Source organism: Mus musculus, chromosome 18, assembly GCF_000001635.26.
Source record: "Mus musculus strain C57BL/6J chromosome 18, GRCm38.p6 C57BL/6J".
NCBI classification, from domain to species: domain Eukaryota; kingdom Metazoa; phylum Chordata; class Mammalia; order Rodentia; family Muridae; genus Mus; species Mus musculus.
The window spans coordinates 11622657-11641015 of NC_000084.6; the positions used below are offsets into that span (position 1 = coordinate 11622657).

General features: G+C 41.0%; 1 protein-coding gene across 2 annotated transcripts in view; it reads left to right on the plus strand.

Annotated features, from left to right (window-relative positions):
• The first annotated feature begins 10619 nt into the window (after nucleotides 1-10619).
• Nucleotides 10620-18359, plus strand: part of Rbbp8 (retinoblastoma binding protein 8, endonuclease) — a 109932-nt gene continuing 102192 nt past the window's right edge. For both annotated transcript variants that reach the window (NR_045527.1, NM_001252495.1), the window contains exon 1: nucleotides 10620-10868. The gene's annotated coding sequence lies outside the window, so the exon portion shown is untranslated. The remainder of the gene's footprint in view (nucleotides 10869-18359) is intronic.

An 18359-nucleotide genomic window follows, 5' to 3' on the forward strand; every position in this document is an offset into this window, starting at 1 on the left:
TCATTTTTATATGTATTTATTCATATATACATATATATATATATACATATATATGTGTATACACACACATACACACATATATAAAATTATTTTACAATAAAATACCCAAAGCTGGGTACATTATAAAGCGGGAGTGTTCATTTAGCTTATAGTTCTGGATGTCCAGCAGCATAGCTCCAATATTAAATGGGGCTCTGGTAAAAGCATCATTGTGCATGTCACTGTGATGACAAGAGAGCATGGGACAGAGTGTCATCATGTGGCAACCCAGAAGCCAGAGAAGGACAGGAGTCCCACAATATCTAGTTTATCCTTCTGATGGTAGAACTCCAGTGACCTAACTACGTTCCACCAGTTCCTACCTTTCATCAGTCACATTCACCCTTACCTGTGCCATACTGGGGACCAGGCTTACAACATAGGAACAGTTAGGAGACACTCAACCATATCGAAACAACAGTCCTCTGTACTGCAAATATGTAGAGAAGCCACCCCTTTCTCTTAAGTGGGTGGGTGAACGCTCTGAAATAAAGACTAATCCTTTGGACTCAGGAGGATGCATATGTTTATTGAGATAGTCTGTGGTGGTTAAACTGTCAACTTGACAAGCTCTAGAGTTACCTAGGATGCAAGCCTCTGAGCACATCTATAAAGGATTACTGCGATCAGGTTACTTAAGGGAAAGATCCCCCACCCCCACTTACTATGTAGTTTTCATTTTGGTTTGGGTTTTTGTTTGTATCCTTTCTGCTGTTTTTTGTTTTGTTTTGTTTTGTTTTTTGAGACAGGGTTTCTCTGTGTAGCCCTGGCTGTCCTGGAACTCACTTTGTAGAGCAGGCTGGCCTCGAACTCATAAATCCACCTGCCTCTGCCTCCCGAGTGCTGGGATTAAAGGCGTGCGCCACCATGCCGGCCTGCTGTTTGTTTTTAAGGAAGGGTCATTCTATGTATTACAGGCCAGTCTTGAATTTGGCAACCTCATGCCTGGGCTTCCTGATTGCTGGGATTCTAGTCAGGCCTGGCTAAATCTGCTTTCAATAGCTGGAACAAAAACAATTTAGCCTACAAACTCTAAAACAGCCTCTGACTCTTCCTCTAGAAAGACCTTTTTACCAAGTTTTGAGTAATGGTATCATCAGATACATAACTCCTTTTCATGGTACCAAGTCAAAAGAATTGTCTTTATACCTCTATCTCCATGTTGCCTGGCAGATAGCCATATGCAGTCACAGACAGATGGAAGGAGGGAGAGAGACAAGAGACGGAGCGAAAAAAAGAGAATCTCTTAACTCTAACTCCTTAGATTGTTGATCCTGGTCCCAGATAGGGTAGTATAACAAAATACACCCTGTCACAAAAATCCTGATAACAGTAAAAGATTTCTGGCCTGGCGGTGGTGGCGCACTCCTTTAATCCCAGCACTTGGGAGGCAGAGGCAGGCAGATTTCTGAGTTCGAGGCCAGCCTGGTCTACAAAGTGAGTTCCAGGATAGCCAGGGCTACACAGAGAAACCCTGTCTCGAAAAAAAAAAAACCAAAACAAACAAACAAGATTTCTGAAGTTGCAATGAGTGAAAAGGCGCCCATGATCACATGATCTGAGCTGAGTGTTGAGTAGTGATCTGAGGTGGCTCTGGCAGGGGCTTGCCATGCCATCACTGCGGCCTTGTCTCTGAACACACAACATACACAACTAATGAATGCTTCCTGGGCTCAGAGTAGAGAACTCTAATGAACTCCAGCACTTTTTACTGTACACACAAAGTTTTCTTCTTATAGAGATTTATTTCAGTTAAAGGACACAAAGACTTTTCATATTTTCCTACACCATTTCTTAGTATATAGCTACCAAATTAGTATAGCTTTGGATTGTACTATATTAGGATGTTTGGTTTTTAAATTTACTGTTTGAATAGCCAAGGTTAACTTTTTATGTAAAAATAAACAAAATAAGCCTTCATTAAATTAGATTCTTCTTTAATAATAAAATTATACATATAATATATAATAATAAAATTGTACATATAGCAAAAATTGTTTTAAAGTGAATTTGTTTATGATTTATTGTCAGTAAATGCTTGGTTGGCATACCTACTGTATATTTCTAGGTACCCAAACTGGTGTAAATATTTCTCAGTTAAAAGGGTGCTGTGAACAGCCATTGCTGTACATTGAGCTCCACAGAGACAGCACCAGGGCAAGCAAGAGCCAGACAGGCACTGGGCAACTCTGTGCCTCTCTAAGGAAAATCAACTAAACATGGGCAAAGGAGAACCTAAGAAGCTAAGAGGCAAAATGCCCTCAGTGCATTCATTGTGCAAACTTGCCATGCGAGCACAAGAAGCACCCAGATGCTTCAACTTCTCAGAGTTCTACAAAAAAAGTGCTCAAAGAGGTGGAAGACCATGTCTGTGAAAGAAAAGGGGAAATTTGAAGATATGGCAAAGGCCTACAAGGCTTGTTATGAGAGAGAAATGAAAACCTACATCTCCCCCAAAGCGGAGACCAAAAATAAGTTCAAGGACCCCAATGCACCCAAGCCTTCTTGTTCTGTTCTGAGTACCACCCCAAAATCAAAGGTGAGCATCCTGGCTTATCCATTGGTGATGTTGCAAAGAAACAAGGAGCAATGTGAAACTGCAGCGGATGACGAACAGCCCTATGAGAAGAAGGCTGCCAAGCTGAAGGAGAAGTACGAGAATATTGCTGCCTACAGAGCTAAAGGAAAACCCGATGCAGCGAGAAAGGGGGTGGTCAAGTCTGAAAAGAGCAAGAAAAAGAAGGAAGAGGAGGATGACAAGGAGGATGAGGAAGAGGAGGAAGAGGAAGATGAATGTGAAGAAGATGATGATGCTCAGTTGGTTCTAGTGCAGGTTTTTCCCCTTGTCTATAAAGCATCTAATCTCCCTGTACACAACTCATCCCTTTTAAAGAAAAAAAATCTGAAATGTAAGTCTGTGTAAGATTTGTCTTTAAACTGTACAGTGTCTTTTTTTGTATAGTTAACACACTACCGAATGTATCTTTAGATAGCCCTGTCCTGGTGGTATTTTCAATAGCCACTAACCTTGCCTGGCACAGTCTGGGGTTTGTAAATTGGCATGGAAATTGAAAGTAGGTTTCTGTTGGTGCACAGCACAAATTAGTTATATGTGGGGACAGTAGTTTTTTTTTTTCCTTTTGGTTTTATTTTTGAGGGTTTTTTTTCATCATCAGTTGTCTCTGATGCAGCTTATATGAAGATAATAGTTGTTCAGTTAACTGAATACCACTCTGTAATTGAAAAAAAAAAGTGGCTGTTTTGTTGGCATTCTGAATGCATCTAAGTAAATGCAATTTTTTTATTTAAAAAAAGAGAGGGTGTTGTGAGTAGACAACGTTTATGAAACCCAGCTTGAGGCTGGATGTGGGAAGCCGCCCCCACATTCGCCGTCACAAGATGGCGCTGACATCCTGTGTTCTAAGTTGGTAAACAAATAATTTGCGCATGAGCCAAGGGTATTTACGACTACTTGTACTCTGTTTTTCCCGTGAACGTCAGCTCGGCCATGGGCTGCAGCCAATCAGGGAGTGATGCGTCCTAGGCAATTGTTGTTCTCTTTTAAATAGAAGGGGTTTCGTTTTTCTCTCTCTCTTGCTTCGCTCTCTCTTGCTTCTTACGCTCTGGCCCCATAAGATGTAAGCAATAAAGCTTTGCCGTAGAAGATTCTGGTTGTTGTGTTCTTCCTGGCCGGTCGTGAGAACGCGTCGAATAACAATTGGTGCCGAATTCCGGGACGAGAAAAAAACTCGGGACTGGCGCAGGGAAGATCCCTCATTCCGGAACCAGAACTGCGGATCACGTTTATAAAGGTTCCCGTAACACAGACTGTTGAGAAGGATTCAACTGCCGAATTCAGAACTCATCAGCTGGGGAACGACGGTGATAAAGGTTCCCGTAAAGCAGACTGTTAAGAAGGATTCAACTGTATGAATTCAGAACTTTTCAGCTGGGGAACGAGAGTACCAGTGAGTATGTTTGGCCTTGAATTTTTTCTGGTGTTAGGAGCCCTTTTGTTCTTTTTCACATGTTATCAAGTGATTAAGATAGGGCTGAAAATTCTAGAGGAAATTCAGGACAAGCTATCAGAAGTAAAGCGGGAAGAAAGAGTAGGAACAAAGAGAAAATATGGTTCACAAAATAAGTATACAGGCCTTTCCAAGGGTCTTGAACCCGAGGAAAAGTTAAGGTTAGGTAGGAATACCTGGAGAGAGATTAGAAGAAAAAGAGGAAAAAGGGAGAAGAAAAAAGATCGATTAGCGGAGGTCTCTAGGAGATACTCGTCACTAGATGAGCTCAGGAAGCCAGCTCTTAGTAGCTCTGAAGCAAGTGAAGAATCCTCCTCTGAGGAAACAGACTGGGAGGAAGAAGCAGCCCATTACCAGCCAGCTAATTGGTCAAGAAAAAAGCCAAAAGCGGCTGGCGAAAGTCAGCGTACTGTTCAACCTCCCGGCAGTCGGTTTCAAGGTCCGCCCTATGCGGAGCCCCCGCCCTGCGTAGTGCGTCAGCAATGCGCAGAGAGGCAGTGCGCAGAGAGATGCGCAGAGAGGCAGTGCGCAGAGAGATGCGCAGAGAGGCAGTGCGCAGAGAGGCAGTGCGCAGAGAGGCAGTGCGCAGACTCATTCATTCCCCGAGAGGAACAAAAGAAAATACAACAGGCATTTCCGGTCTTTGAAGGAGCCGAGGGTGGGCGTGTCCACGCTCCGGTAGAATACGTACAGATTAAGGAAATTGCCGAGTCGGTTCGTAAATACGGAACCAATGCTAATTTTACCTTGGCGCAGTTAGACAGGCTCGCTGGCATGGCACTAACGCCTGCTGATTGGCAGACGGTTGTAAAAGCCGCTCTCCCTAGTATGGCCAAATATGTGGAATGGCGAGCTCTGTGGCAGGAGGCGGCACAGGCGCAGGCCCGAGCAAACGCTGCTGCTTTAACTCCAGAGCAGAGAGATTGGACTTTTGACTTGTTAACGGGTCAGAGAGCTTATTCTGCTAAACCTGATAAGAGGTATCAATGGAAGGTCTTACCACAGGGGATGTCCAATAGTCCTACAATGTGCCAGCTTTATGTGCAAAAAGCTCTTTTGCCAATGAGGGAACAATTCCCCTCTTTAATTTTGCTCCTTTACATGGATGACATCCTCCTGTGCCATAAAGACCTTACCATGCTACAAAAGGCATATCCTTTTCTACTTAAAACTTTAAGTCAGTGGGGTTTACAGATAGCCACAGAAAAAGTCCAAATTTCTGATACAGGACAATTCTTGGGCTCTGTGGTGTCCCCAGATAAGATTGTGCCCCAAAAGGTAGAGATAAGAAGAGATCACCTCCATACCTTAAATGATTTTCAAAAGCTGTTGGGAGATATTAATTGGCTCAGACCTTTTTTAAAGATTCCTTCCGCTGAGTTAAGGCCTTTGTTTAGTATTTTAGAAGGAGATCCTCATATCTCCTCCCCTAGGACTCTTACTCTAGCTGCTAACCAGGCCTTACAAAAGGTGGAAAAAGCCTTACAGAATGCACAATTACAACGTATTGAGGATTCGCAGCCTTTCAGTTTGTGTGTCTTTAAGACAGCACAATTACCAACTGCAGTTTTGTGGCAGAATGGGCCATTGTTGTGGATCCATCCAAACGTATCCCCAGCTAAAATAATAGATTGGTATCCTGATGCAATTGCACAGCTTGCCCTTAAAGGCCTAAAAGCAGCAATCACCCACTTTGGGCAAAGTCCATATCTTTTAATTGTACCTTATACCGCTGCACAGGTTCAAACCTTGGCAGCCGCATCTAATGATTGGGCAGTTTTAGTTACCTCCTTTTCAGGAAAAATAGATAACCATTATCCAAAACATCCAATCTTACAGTTTGCCCAAAATCAATCTGTTGTGTTTCCACAAATAACAGTAAGAAACCCACTTAAAAATGGGATTGTGGTATATACTGATGGATCAAAAACTGGCATAGGTGCCTATGTGGCTAATGGTAAAGTGGTATCCAAACAATATAATGAAAATTCACCTCAAGTGGTAGAATGTTTAGTGGTCTTAGAAGTTTTAAAAACCTTTTTAGAACCCCTTAATATTGTGTCAGATTCCTGTTATGTGGTAAATGCAGTAAATCTTTTAGAAGTGGCTGGAGTGATTAAGCCTTCCAGTAGAGTTGCCAATATTTTTCAGCAGATACAATTAGTTTTGTTATCTAGAAGATCTCCTGTTTATATTACTCATGTTAGAGCCCATTCAGGCCTACCTGGCCCCATGGCTCTGGGAAATGATTTGGCAGATAAGGCCACTAAAGTGGTGGCTGCTGCCCTATCATCCCCGGTAGAGGCTGCAAGAAATTTTCATAATAATTTTCATGTGACGGCTGAAACATTACGCAGTCGTTTCTCCTTGACAAGAAAAGAAGCCCGTGACATTGTTACTCAATGTCAAAGCTGCTGTGAGTTCTTGCCAGTTCCTCATGTGGGAATTAACCCACGCGGTATTCGACCTCTACAGGTCTGGCAAATGGATGTTACACATGTTTCTTCCTTTGGAAAACTTCAATATCTCCATGTGTCCATTGACACATGTTCTGGCATCATGTTTGCCTCTCCGTTAACCGGAGAAAAAGCCTCACATGTGATTCAACATTGTCTTGAGGCATGGAGTGCTTGGGGGAAACCCAGACTCCTTAAGACTGATAATGGACCAGCTTATACGTCTCAAAAATTTCAGCAGTTCTGCCGTCAGATGGACGTAACCCACCTGACTGGACTTCCATACAACCCTCAAGGACAGGGTATTGTTGAGCGTGCGCATCGCACCCTCAAAGCCTATCTTATAAAACAGAAGAGGGGAACTTTTGAGGAGACTGTACCCCGAGCACCAAGAGTGTCGGTGTCTTTGGCACTCTTTACACTCAATTTTTTAAATATTGATGCTCATGGCCATACTGCGGCTGAACGTCATTGTTCAGAGCCAGATAGGCCCAATGAGATGGTTAAATGGAAAAATGTCCTTGATAATAAATGGTATGGCCCGGATCCTATCTTGATAAGATCCAGGGGAGCTATCTGTGTTTTCCCACAGAATGAAGACAACCCATTTTGGGTACCGGAAAGACTCACCCGAAAAATCCAGACTGACCAAGGGAATACTAATGTCCCTCGTCTTGGTGATGTCCAGGGCGTCAATAATAAAGAGAGAGCAGCGTTGGGGGATAATGTCGACATTCCCACTCCCAATGACGGTGATGTATAATGCTCAAGTATTCTCCTGTTTTTTTACCACTAACTAGGAACTGGGTTTGGCCTTAATTCAGACAGCCTTGGCTCTGTCTGGACAGGTCCAGACAACTGACACCATTAACACTTTGTCAGCCTCAGTGACTACAGTCATAGATAAACAGGCCTCAGCTAATGTCAAGATACAGAGAGGTCTCATGCTGGTTAATCAACTCATAGATCTTGTCCAGATACAACTAGATGTATTATGACAAATAACTCAGCAGGGATGTGAACAAAAGTTTCCGGGATTGTGTGTTATTTCCATTCAGTATGTTAAATTTACTAGGACAGCTAATTTGTCAAAAAGTCTTTTTCAGTATATGTTACAGAATTGGATGGCTGAATTTGAACAGATCCTTCGAGAATTGAGACTTCAGGTCAACTCCACGCGCTTGGACCTGTCCCTGACCAAAGGATTACCCAATTGGATCTCCTTAGCATTTTCTTTCTTTAAAAAATTGGGTGGGATTAATATTATTTGGAGATACACTTTGCTGTGGATTAGTGTTGCTTCTTTGATTGGTCTGTAAGCTTAAGGCCCAAACTAAGAGAGACAAGGTGGTTATTGCCCAGGCGCTTGCAGGACTAGAACATGGAGCTTCCCCTGATATATCTATGCTTAGGCAATAGGTCGCTGGCCACTCAGCTCTTATATCTCACGAGGCTAGTCTCATTGCACGAGATAGAGTGAGTGTGCTTCAGCAGCCCGAGAGAGTTGCAAGGCTAAGCACTGCAATGGAAAGGCTCTGCGGCATATATGAGCCTATTCTAGGGAGACATGTCATCTTTCATGAAGGTTCAGTGTCCTAGTTCCCTTCCCCCAGGAAAAACGACACGGGAGCAGGTCAGGGTTGCTCTGGGTAAAAGCCTGTGAGCCTAAGAGCTAATCCTGTACATGGTTCCTTTACCTACACACTGGGGATTTGACCTCTATCTCCACTCTCATTAATATGGGTGGCCTATTTGCTCTTATTAATAGAAAAGGGGGAACTGTGGGAAGCCGCCCCCACATTCGCCGTCACAAGATGGCGCTGACATCCTGTGTTCTAAGTTGGTAAACAAATAATTTGCGCATGAGCCAAGGGTATTTACGACTACTTGTACTCTGTTTTTCCCGTGAACGTCAGCTCGGCCATGGGCTGCAGCCAATCAGGGAGTGATGCGTCCTAGGCAATTGTTGTTCTCTTTTAAATAGAAGGGGTTTCGTTTTTCTCTCTCTCTTGCTTCGCTCTCTCTTGCTTCTTACGCTCTGGCCCCATAAGATGTAAGCAATAAAGCTTTGCCGTAGAAGATTCTGGTTGTTGTGTTCTTCCTGGCCGGTCGTGAGAACGCGTCGAATAACAGCTGGAGACAGCTCAGTAAGGTCGAGCACTAGCTATGCAAGCATGAGGAGCACAGTGCACGTCCCAGCACCATACAGAAGGCCAGGCACAGCTATGCATGTATGTGTCGATGCCCCGAGCACTGTCCAGGGAGAGCAGCAAGGTACGATTATCACCGAGGCTTGCTGGCCACCAGCCTAGCTCCAGGTTCAGTGAGAGGTCCCTCTCTCAATGGAACAAGACAGAAAATGATAAGCGGTGCAAGGCACATGGAGGGGGACTTCAAGAGATTTTAGAAGGAGCCCTGCTCTAAACAGTTTTCTGTGACATTTTCACTGTTCTCACGGTGCCTGCTCTCTTCCCTAGGATTCCACCTTCCTGTTATAATTATAGTCCTTATAAAGTCTGATTCACAGAATACTTACTCTTGGAGGTTTTCCTGGCATCTTTCAATGCCGTTTCTGAATAGACAGTCACTTACAACATTTATTAAGCATTTCAAAATGTCAGTCATTGTTCCAGACACTGGAGTTTGGAAAAGTAAAGTGACTTTGTGACTTTACTAATCAGGATGAGAACAGTCCTTGAAGTTGGTCATGAAATCTCAGCACTAGGGAGCTTGAAGCAGGACTCATATGAGTTCAAGGCCAAGCAGTCTGAGAAGTGAGTATCTAAATTATTCAGTGAAATTTTTGTTCCAGAAACATACATATGTACGTATGTATGTATGTACGTATGTATGTATGTATGTATGCACACACACTATTTTTTTGCCTCGGAGAGTAGAGCACAGCTGTAATCCCCACACTTGGAAAGTGGAGGCAAGAGGAACAGGGGCTTAGTCAGCCTCCACTACAAAACTAAAACTAAAGCCAGCCTGGGCTACATGAGACCTGTTTTAAAAAGAGAAGTAGGAGAGTGGGGGATCAAGGGAGGAGAAGGGAGCGAGGGAGGGGAGTGGGCAGAGCATGGAGTCTGAGCCTGTGGGCTCTCTGACTGTGTTTTCAAATAGTGCTCCAGATGGATGATGCTTACGCAGCAAAGAGAATCACTGCCTCAGTAGGAAATACTGTTACATGTGCGTTACATGTGTGTTACATGTGCATGTGTTGTAAGAACCCACTTCATCTCGATAAAACGATATAAAATAAAATCTCTATCAAAATGTAGTCCCAGTGCCTCCTTCCAAACGTGCACTAGACATGCTTAACTAACACTGACTTCATCATTCCTATCTCTCCTTAAAATTGACTTTTCCCACCATTTACCTGAAATTGGCACAGTTTCTGGAACATACTAGATATCAGTAATTGGTGTTGAAATGTTGAATATCTAAAGTAAAACGTTTCTAAATTCTCTCTTGTGTGGCAGCAGGCTTTCTAAATCTAGACTCTGGAATGCTGTGAAGATCAGTCCAGAACAAGGAAGACAACACACCCAGGCAGATGTTTGGTCAACCTACACCTGTTTCTCTCCCTCTGGTAATGTTTCCTTCTAGCTCCCAGGGTAACTACTCTTGCAGGGAATAGTAAATTCATTCCTCAAAGCTAAACCAGAAAATAAACCTAGATGGGTGAGTGGAAAGGGTCAGGCATTATGGGATTCTTCTTCAGAATAGATAATCTATGTAGAGGCTTTAATTGGCACAGAGCCCTAGAATACATTTTGAAACACATTACCTACTTCTGAGGATAACAGACCACCTGCTTACACGTCTCTACTGGCAGAAGCTTCTAACAATGGACTCTTGCTGTACCTGGCACGTAGCTACTCCTCCCACTAGAACTGAATTATTTTGCTGGAGGCTACAACATTCTGAGTAGATTGTTGGGAGTTGATGGGAGGTGGGACTTAGCAGAGCTGAGCCGCTGCAGCACGTTGGGCTGGCCTTTGATGCAGACTGGTTGGACAGGTTCTGGATCTACAGAAGAACCAGTTTAACTGGCCTGTTATGCCAACATATTCTGGTTTGATTCCATGTTCCACAGACGGTAGGAAACCTGCCTGGCGAGTTCAATGAAAGGCATATTAGGTTATCCATTGCACACGGTATATAGCTTAGATGCAGCTGAGCTCTGCCACATCGCAGCAGTGTCTAGCAAACTCTGGTGTGGTCCAGAGAAGTGGCAGACACTCATCTGACATCTAAGTTCATAGCGTCAAGTAAAGACAGTGGTGACCCTCTGACCAGGTACTGCTGACCAGGGACAGGCACTGTCTAAATAAATTGAAGGGTAAGTTCATATTTTTTATATCTTCCAATTTTTAAATGCATCTTTGAAAGATTAAATGATGTTTAAGAAGATATATATTTTTTAAATAGCAGCATAAAATAACTGCATTATACCTTTCTGAAAAGCTGGGGGAATATTGTTTTATGAAGTTGCATCTATGTTCATTTCATTTGTTGAGATAAACTACATATTTTTCTATACTTTTTTTGTAAGTTAGTTATAAGTATTGTCATTTTAAAAGCCAAGTCGAATAACTCTGCTAAATATATCTCACTTATTAATGAATCATCTTCAGCCATCTATTTCTTTGATAATATACACTATTATGTTTTACAGGCTGTTGCTACATGGTAACAATTTCATATGGTAAATCTAATTGTGAGTAAAATAACAATTGTTTCTTTAAGGCAAAAGAGAAAAGGCTTTGTACTACTTGATGATCCTAAGTACTTGAGAGGAACAATTCCCAGCAAGATTTGAGGAGTGAGAAAAACAAAGATTGTGGAATCTGGTAACTGATTAATGATTGGGCTCAAAAGCACTTGCTGAGCTGAACAGAAAGGAATGAAGACAGGTTGTGTCATGCCTGCTAGGTCTGAAACCTTTTCATGTTACAGGACCCATGATCTTCCTTTCACTTACATTCTGAAGTGGGTCTTTCACTTCTCTTTCATGAATCCAATTACCTTCTGTGCAGTTTGCCATTTAGAAGGTAAGCAGTCTTGTAGATTTACATTAGTACACTATATATCCTGTCAGTCACCTACGGAGAGTCTGAGTGCACTCATCCTCTGGGGAATTTATTGCAACAGCTGACATTTTGATTTATCAAGGAACTTCTAAAACTTCACGGGTTTATGTTGAGTACTCTCCTGTCAGGAGTGCCCTGTAGGTTATCTTGACAGGACTTTACCTGGGACTGAGTGAACCTTTGCATTGTTCTTAGTATCCCTAGTTTATGGTTATGTTTAAACATAAAAGACTGTAATACTGTAGTGTGTATGTTAATATATACTATTAACAGGGGATGCTTAGATGAGATTTCCACTTTTATAGAGAAAACCTTTAGATGTTCCTTAGTCCTGCTTCTAGGCAGTTCTGCACAAACTTTCTGGTAATTCTGTTAAACTGCAAAGCTCTGCAGCATGCTGCAATGGGAATGTGCCAATTCAGCAAAGCAAGATTACTCTTACTCAACAAAGGTAAATTTTCCAAGTCTGAGGTAATATGAGTCAAAACTTTTATTTAGCTGAATTTTCTCTTTTCAGTTAGTTCTGGACGTACAATATGCATTCAGAGTATATCATGGCATTTCTGCTATTTTGTTGCATATTGTAATTAAAAACTGTAGACTATACTATTTAAAATTCAGGGATTTTTATGTTAATGGTTTTTGAAGAAAGCTATTAAGGAACCAAATGCATGCTTTACGCAAAAATCTATGGCTAAAATTTCAAGCCCAATTCTACATTTTGGAATAAAATTCTGTAATGTTCATTTAATTGAACTTTTACCCCAATTAGCTAATTTGGATAGCTGAAGACTGACAAAGATGTTGTGAATAAAAAAAGGAACTAGAATATTTATAACTTTACAGTTTATTGAATAAAAGCAAATGGCCTTAAAAGTAACCAGAAAAATGTATTTTAAACCTTATATATTACTGATAAATGAATCCAACTAAAGCCATGAACACTATCAGAAAAAAATTTCAAATGCACATGTTCAATAATAAAGCATTACCATCTTTAAAAGCAGCTATGTACAACTAGTCTGGCTTCCATCTACATGTACAAACGTAAATTTTTCTGAGATAGAGTCAGGTTTGAGACAGCATCTTTCTATATAACCTTGGCTATCCTGGAATGAGCTATATAGATCAAGCTAATTTCAAATTCACAGAGAGCCCCTCTGTCCCTGCCTCCCAAGTGCAGAATTAAAGGTGTGTGCCACCATGCTCGACATCAACTTCTAAAATGTGTACTATCAACTCATTAGTAAAGAAATAGCGGAACAAAAATCTTATGTGTCTCTTACCCCTCAGTCAATGTCCTCCATGGGAAGTCGGGCCTGCTCTTCTGGCTGATGTGTACTTCTTTCTTTGGGAAGTCATCCCAATCAAGGAGAGAATAATAAGAAGAAACAGAGAACAGCCAACAAATAGACCACACTTCTGTTTTTATTTTTTAAAAGATAAAACATGTGTGCCTGTGTGATTATATGCCACATATATTTAGGTGCCCATGGAGGCAAGGAACTAAGTCTCAGGTGGTTGTGACCATGTGATATGAGTGAAGAAAACTAACTAGTGCTCTTAACCATCTTTCCAGTCCCAAGACTGCACTTTTAAATCCACTCCCAACTTCAAACAAATAGTACTCAAAGGCCAACATATTCTTAGGAGCCATGAAATAAGCCCAGATTTTCCTGTCTGAGAACAGAAGCAAATAGCACATGTGTACCAGCTCTGACTTCCAGCTAAGGGGCCTCACTGTTAATTCTTACAGTTCCAAGTTGTGTAGAGTTTCCAGTAGTTTCAAAGAAACTAAAGGCTAAAAGGCCAGGGAGGAGCTTTCAGGTTTCACCTGCCTGGATCTTGTTGTCACTTAAATGGCTGGGACTAGCAAGCCCCAAGAAGTGTCCAATATATTATATTATAGGAAAAACATTATCAAACTGCTTTTTTTAGTTTATCAATAGAGTTCTAGTACTCTTTAAATCTAATATGAGTTTTCTGAGCTAGTAATACAGAAATTTCAAATGGAAAGTAAGGAATTTTAGCTTTATTTTTCTTTCATGTATTCAATCCATTCACACAAAACCTGAGATGCCCTGAAACTTGACCTTCTGTGAGAAAGGCATTTTCTAATAAACGACAACTTATTTCCTGAATTTGGCTGCCAGTTTTAAAGGGCCAAACAGCAGAAAAATGACCAATCAGTATGCACTCTATTCGTCGGATTAATTCAAAGACTTCATTAAAGTCACTGGTAAAATTCACATTAAAAATAAATTGACTACATCGAATTTTTAAATAACACATCTCATTCTGCTGAAACAGGAGGTTTTGAATAGCACAAGTTTGTCTGGGAGTGTTTCCAAGAGGGTCTGGTTACCAGAAGTAATTACGTATAACCTACAACCTGATGCCAGAGCTTGAGTCAGAAGGGTGTATATGCATCTTCTAGTCAAGCAGACTAAAAGTGGAAAAACTCCCAAGAGTAGGCATGTGCGCCAGCTATATGGATGTCACATGTACTTATGTAATGAGTAAACTCCGTTAGAGAACCTGAAAGAGATGCCTGGCCTGGTAGTTCATGGAGGTGAGGCAGAAGGACTGAGGCAAGGTGGAGGCCAACCTAAGCTATAGCATGGGAAATGATTGCAGTGAAAATCAGAAAGTGAAGGAAAGACAGGTGCAGATAAAAAAGAGATCTGGCAATCTGAAAAGATCTATGTTTTCACTTAGTTTGAATTCTCTTAGAATAATTATGCTTGAGATTAAAAAGAAACTTGAGGTGTTAAGGTAGCTAATGAACTGGGTCAGTTTATTCTATTTTATTACAGAAAAATTAATCCTAATGTACAGCAAATAATAAGTGAGGATACACACTGCTCAGCAGAACCCAATGATAACAGACACACGTTCATAGGGAGAACACAACAGGTATTTATGATTGCACAGTAGCAAAAGTAAACATATACAAATATCACCTTCCCTGGTTGTTTACAACCATTATTAAATAATTTCAAACAAGCAATAACTTCTGAATTTATGAATAAATTAGCTTCTCCTTTCTATATAATTTTGAAATTGGGATAATTTTTAAATACTTGTATTAATTCTTTGAATATTGCATATAATGTATGTTGGCTACATTCATTCCCCTTTCCCAATTCCTCCCAGATCCATTCCCACCTCCCTACCCATCCATATTATTACTATTACTACTACTATACATCATGTCCAGTTTGTGCTGCCCATATATTCTTAGAAATAAGGCTACCTCTTAGATTGTGGTCAACCTATTGGGCTCATACCTTTGAAGAAAACTGATGGCCCTCCCTCTTTCAGCAGCTCCACAGCTGGGAGTGGGAGGTACTTAGTGCTTGCCCCCCTTCTCTCTGCTTAGATTTCTGTCTGACTTAAGCATGCTATTAGAACTGCTATGAAGTCCTATGTGCAAATGCCCTGTCCTGCCCAGAAAACACTGCTTTGTTGTAGCCACCCACCACCTCTGACTTGCACAATCTTTCTACTCCCTATTCTATGATGGTCCTTGAGCCTTGGAAAGAGGGTGTGACACGGATATCCCATTTAGGGCTGTGCACTCTGCAGACTCTTATGTATTTCTTATTTTTTTCATTCTTACAACAATCTCTTTGGGTTTAACAAATACTAATTTGTCTCCTTTATGTTGGGAAAATAAGAGCAGTCAAGGAACCACGTAGGTAGAGATAGGGCCAGAGCTTAAAGCCTGGTGCTAGCTGGGCGTGGTGGCGCACGACTTTAATCCCAGCACTCAGGAGGCAGAGGCAGGTGAATTGCTGAGTTCGAGGTCAGCCTGGTCTACAGAGTGAGTTCCAGGATAGCCAGGGCCACACAGAGAAACCTTGTCTAGAAAAACCAAAAAAAAAAAAAAAAAAAAAAAAAAAAAAAAAAAAGCCTGGCTCTATCTTCCAGCTTAGAATTCTTGCTAGGAATAATAGGCATAAGCCAGCCATCTTTGATTATGGGATATGATCAGGGGTTTGGTGGTGGTGGTTGGTTGGATTTGGAGCACTTCCTGTTCTGATCTTTTCTGAAATTCTCAGATAAGGCTCTGGATCTATGGCTTTGTTGTTCTGACCTGTTGTGGGGTTATTTTGTTTTGGCTTTAGTTTTTTTGTTGTTTTGTTTTTTGAAACAAAGTTCTTCATACACAGCCAAAGCTAGCTTTGAATTTGCAGTCCTCCTGCATCAACACCATGCATTTTGGGATTACAAATGTGAGCTTCTATGCCTAGAACAATGCATTAAATTTTCATCCTGGTTTTGGTTTTTGAGCTAGGTTCTTACTCAGTAGTCAGACTGGCCTAGAAGTCAAAGCAGTCCTCTTGCCTCAGGTTCCTAAGTGCTAGTATATAGGTAAAGTCACTATGCCTACCTTGATCTATTATACTTAACTTTAGTACATGAGGAGCTGGAGAGAGAACTCAGTGGTTAAGAGCACTTGCTGCTCTTGCAGAGAAGTTGGGCTTAGTGCCCAGCACTGACATGGTGGCTCATAACCCTCTCTAACTCCAGCTCTTGGATCTGATGCCCCCCTCTGGCCTCTGCAGGTACCAGGCACACACATGGTGCACAGACATATACTCAGAAAAAACACTCCTATACTTAAAAATAAAAAAATAAATAAATCTTTAAACTTAGTACTTGAAAGACTCCACAACAGAGGAATAGAAAAGCTAGTACAAATTATTTTTGCTAATTCCATCAGAAGTTTGATTTATATTCATCTTTCAAATATATAAATACATATATGTATATATATATTTGAAAGGTGAGTAAAAGTCTATGTATAACAAAATTCCTAAAAACTAAATTATTAATGCAAACGTCTAAAAAAATAGAACCCAGTACTGTAGTGTCCACCTGCAACCCCAGCACTTGGGAGATGATGGCAGGAGGATCAGGAGTTCACAGTCAGTTTCAGCTACACAGTGTAAGTTTAAGGCCAGCCTGGGCTGCATGCGTCCCTGTCTGAATCTAGGGGAGTTAGGGAGAGAAGCTGAGGATGAATATTATCAAAATACATGTATGAATTATGAAATTTTCATAGAATAAAATATATTTTAAGTTTAAACAGAATAAACTGGGAAAACTTTATCAAAGTACATTTCACATTTCTATAAAATTGTGAAATTTCAATAATAATGAATGAAGGTGGTTTATAATAGGTTCTTAACTCCAACATTGGCTGAAATGCCTATTTATATTCTTCTTAATTGTGAAACTAACTAAGTTACATCAAATTTATAAGTCCTTTTTGGTCAGGCATGGTAGCACATATCTATAATCCCAGGAGGCTGAGGCTGGAAGATGGCATGCTCAAATTCAGCCTGGACTACATAGGAAGACCCTGTCTTGAACCTAACTGACAAAAAAGACCTTTTAATAATATCTTACAATTTAAAGCTTTCTGAAATAAATTGATAGATTGGGGTTTTAAATTAACTTTTATGTTATACATAGAAGTTTTGGTTAAAATTGAGACATTTTATTATTTTTTTCAAAATATTTTTTCAATTAAAAACTTGAGTGGGGTGGGTGAATGCCTGTACTTCAGCGCTCAAGAAGCTGAGATGGAACTGCAAGTCTGAGGTCAGCCTAGAGCAAAAAGAAATTAGAGAGCAGAAAACTAACAAGATGATTGAATAGTTTTAATAAGAGAACGAGCTGAAAGCGTTCGTGTGGATTCGAACATTAAAAACTGCATGGCCCATAAGAGGACTAACAGACAGACCCAGGAGACTTACGGACACAGAGCTGAGTCGGGAGTCGGGTCTTCTTACCTGTTAGTTTGCACTAAGAGTTATTTAGTCTGCAACCTCTGCGGAAAGATGAGACTTGAGCCTCTTTTACCCTGCTGACTTACTTTAGGGTTCAAGGAAGGAGATGTAGATAGATATACACTACATTCAACAGGATGGCAAGGAGGGCTAAACAAGTCTGAGGGAAAACTGGGCATACAACCAGAATCAGGCCAGTTAGGGCTACAAAGCTCAGAAAACCAAGTCAAATAATTACACACGCGCGAGCACACACACACACACACACACACACACACACACACACACACACACTTACACACACATACATATGAGCACACACCCAAAGAGAAGTACATTTCTATATTAACATTGTTCTTTTTATTTATTTTTTTTTTCTTTTTTTGGTTTTTTGAGACAGGGTTTCTCTGTGTAGCCCTGGCTGTCCTGGAACTCACTCTGTAGACCAGGCTGGCCTTGAACTCAGATATCCGCCTGCCTCTGCCTCCCGAGTGCTGGGATTAAAGGTGTGCACCACCACTATTAACATTGTTCTTAAATTAATTTCCTACCAATATTAAATCACCTCTCAAACACAGGGTAAAACAGGTACAACTCATAGCAGTTAAGAATATTTTTTTTAATCTGGGTTTTTTATTTGATTCAGGGTCTCATGTAGCTCAGACTGGTCACAAACTGCATATATCAGAAGATAGGTTTGAACTTCTGACCCCCTACTTCACCTCCTGTGAGCTGAGATCACAGGCATATCCCACAGCACCAGCTTCAGTGTACCATTAGGAAATCAAACAATGCGATGCACCATTGCTTATATTCCATATGCAACCGCCTACAGATAGTTTATGTTACAGCTGTAAGTCTATGTGTGGATGAGAAGAAAACACTCAAAACCACAAGGAAACATTTCTCTTCTCTTTTTAATTATTTTATATTTCAAAT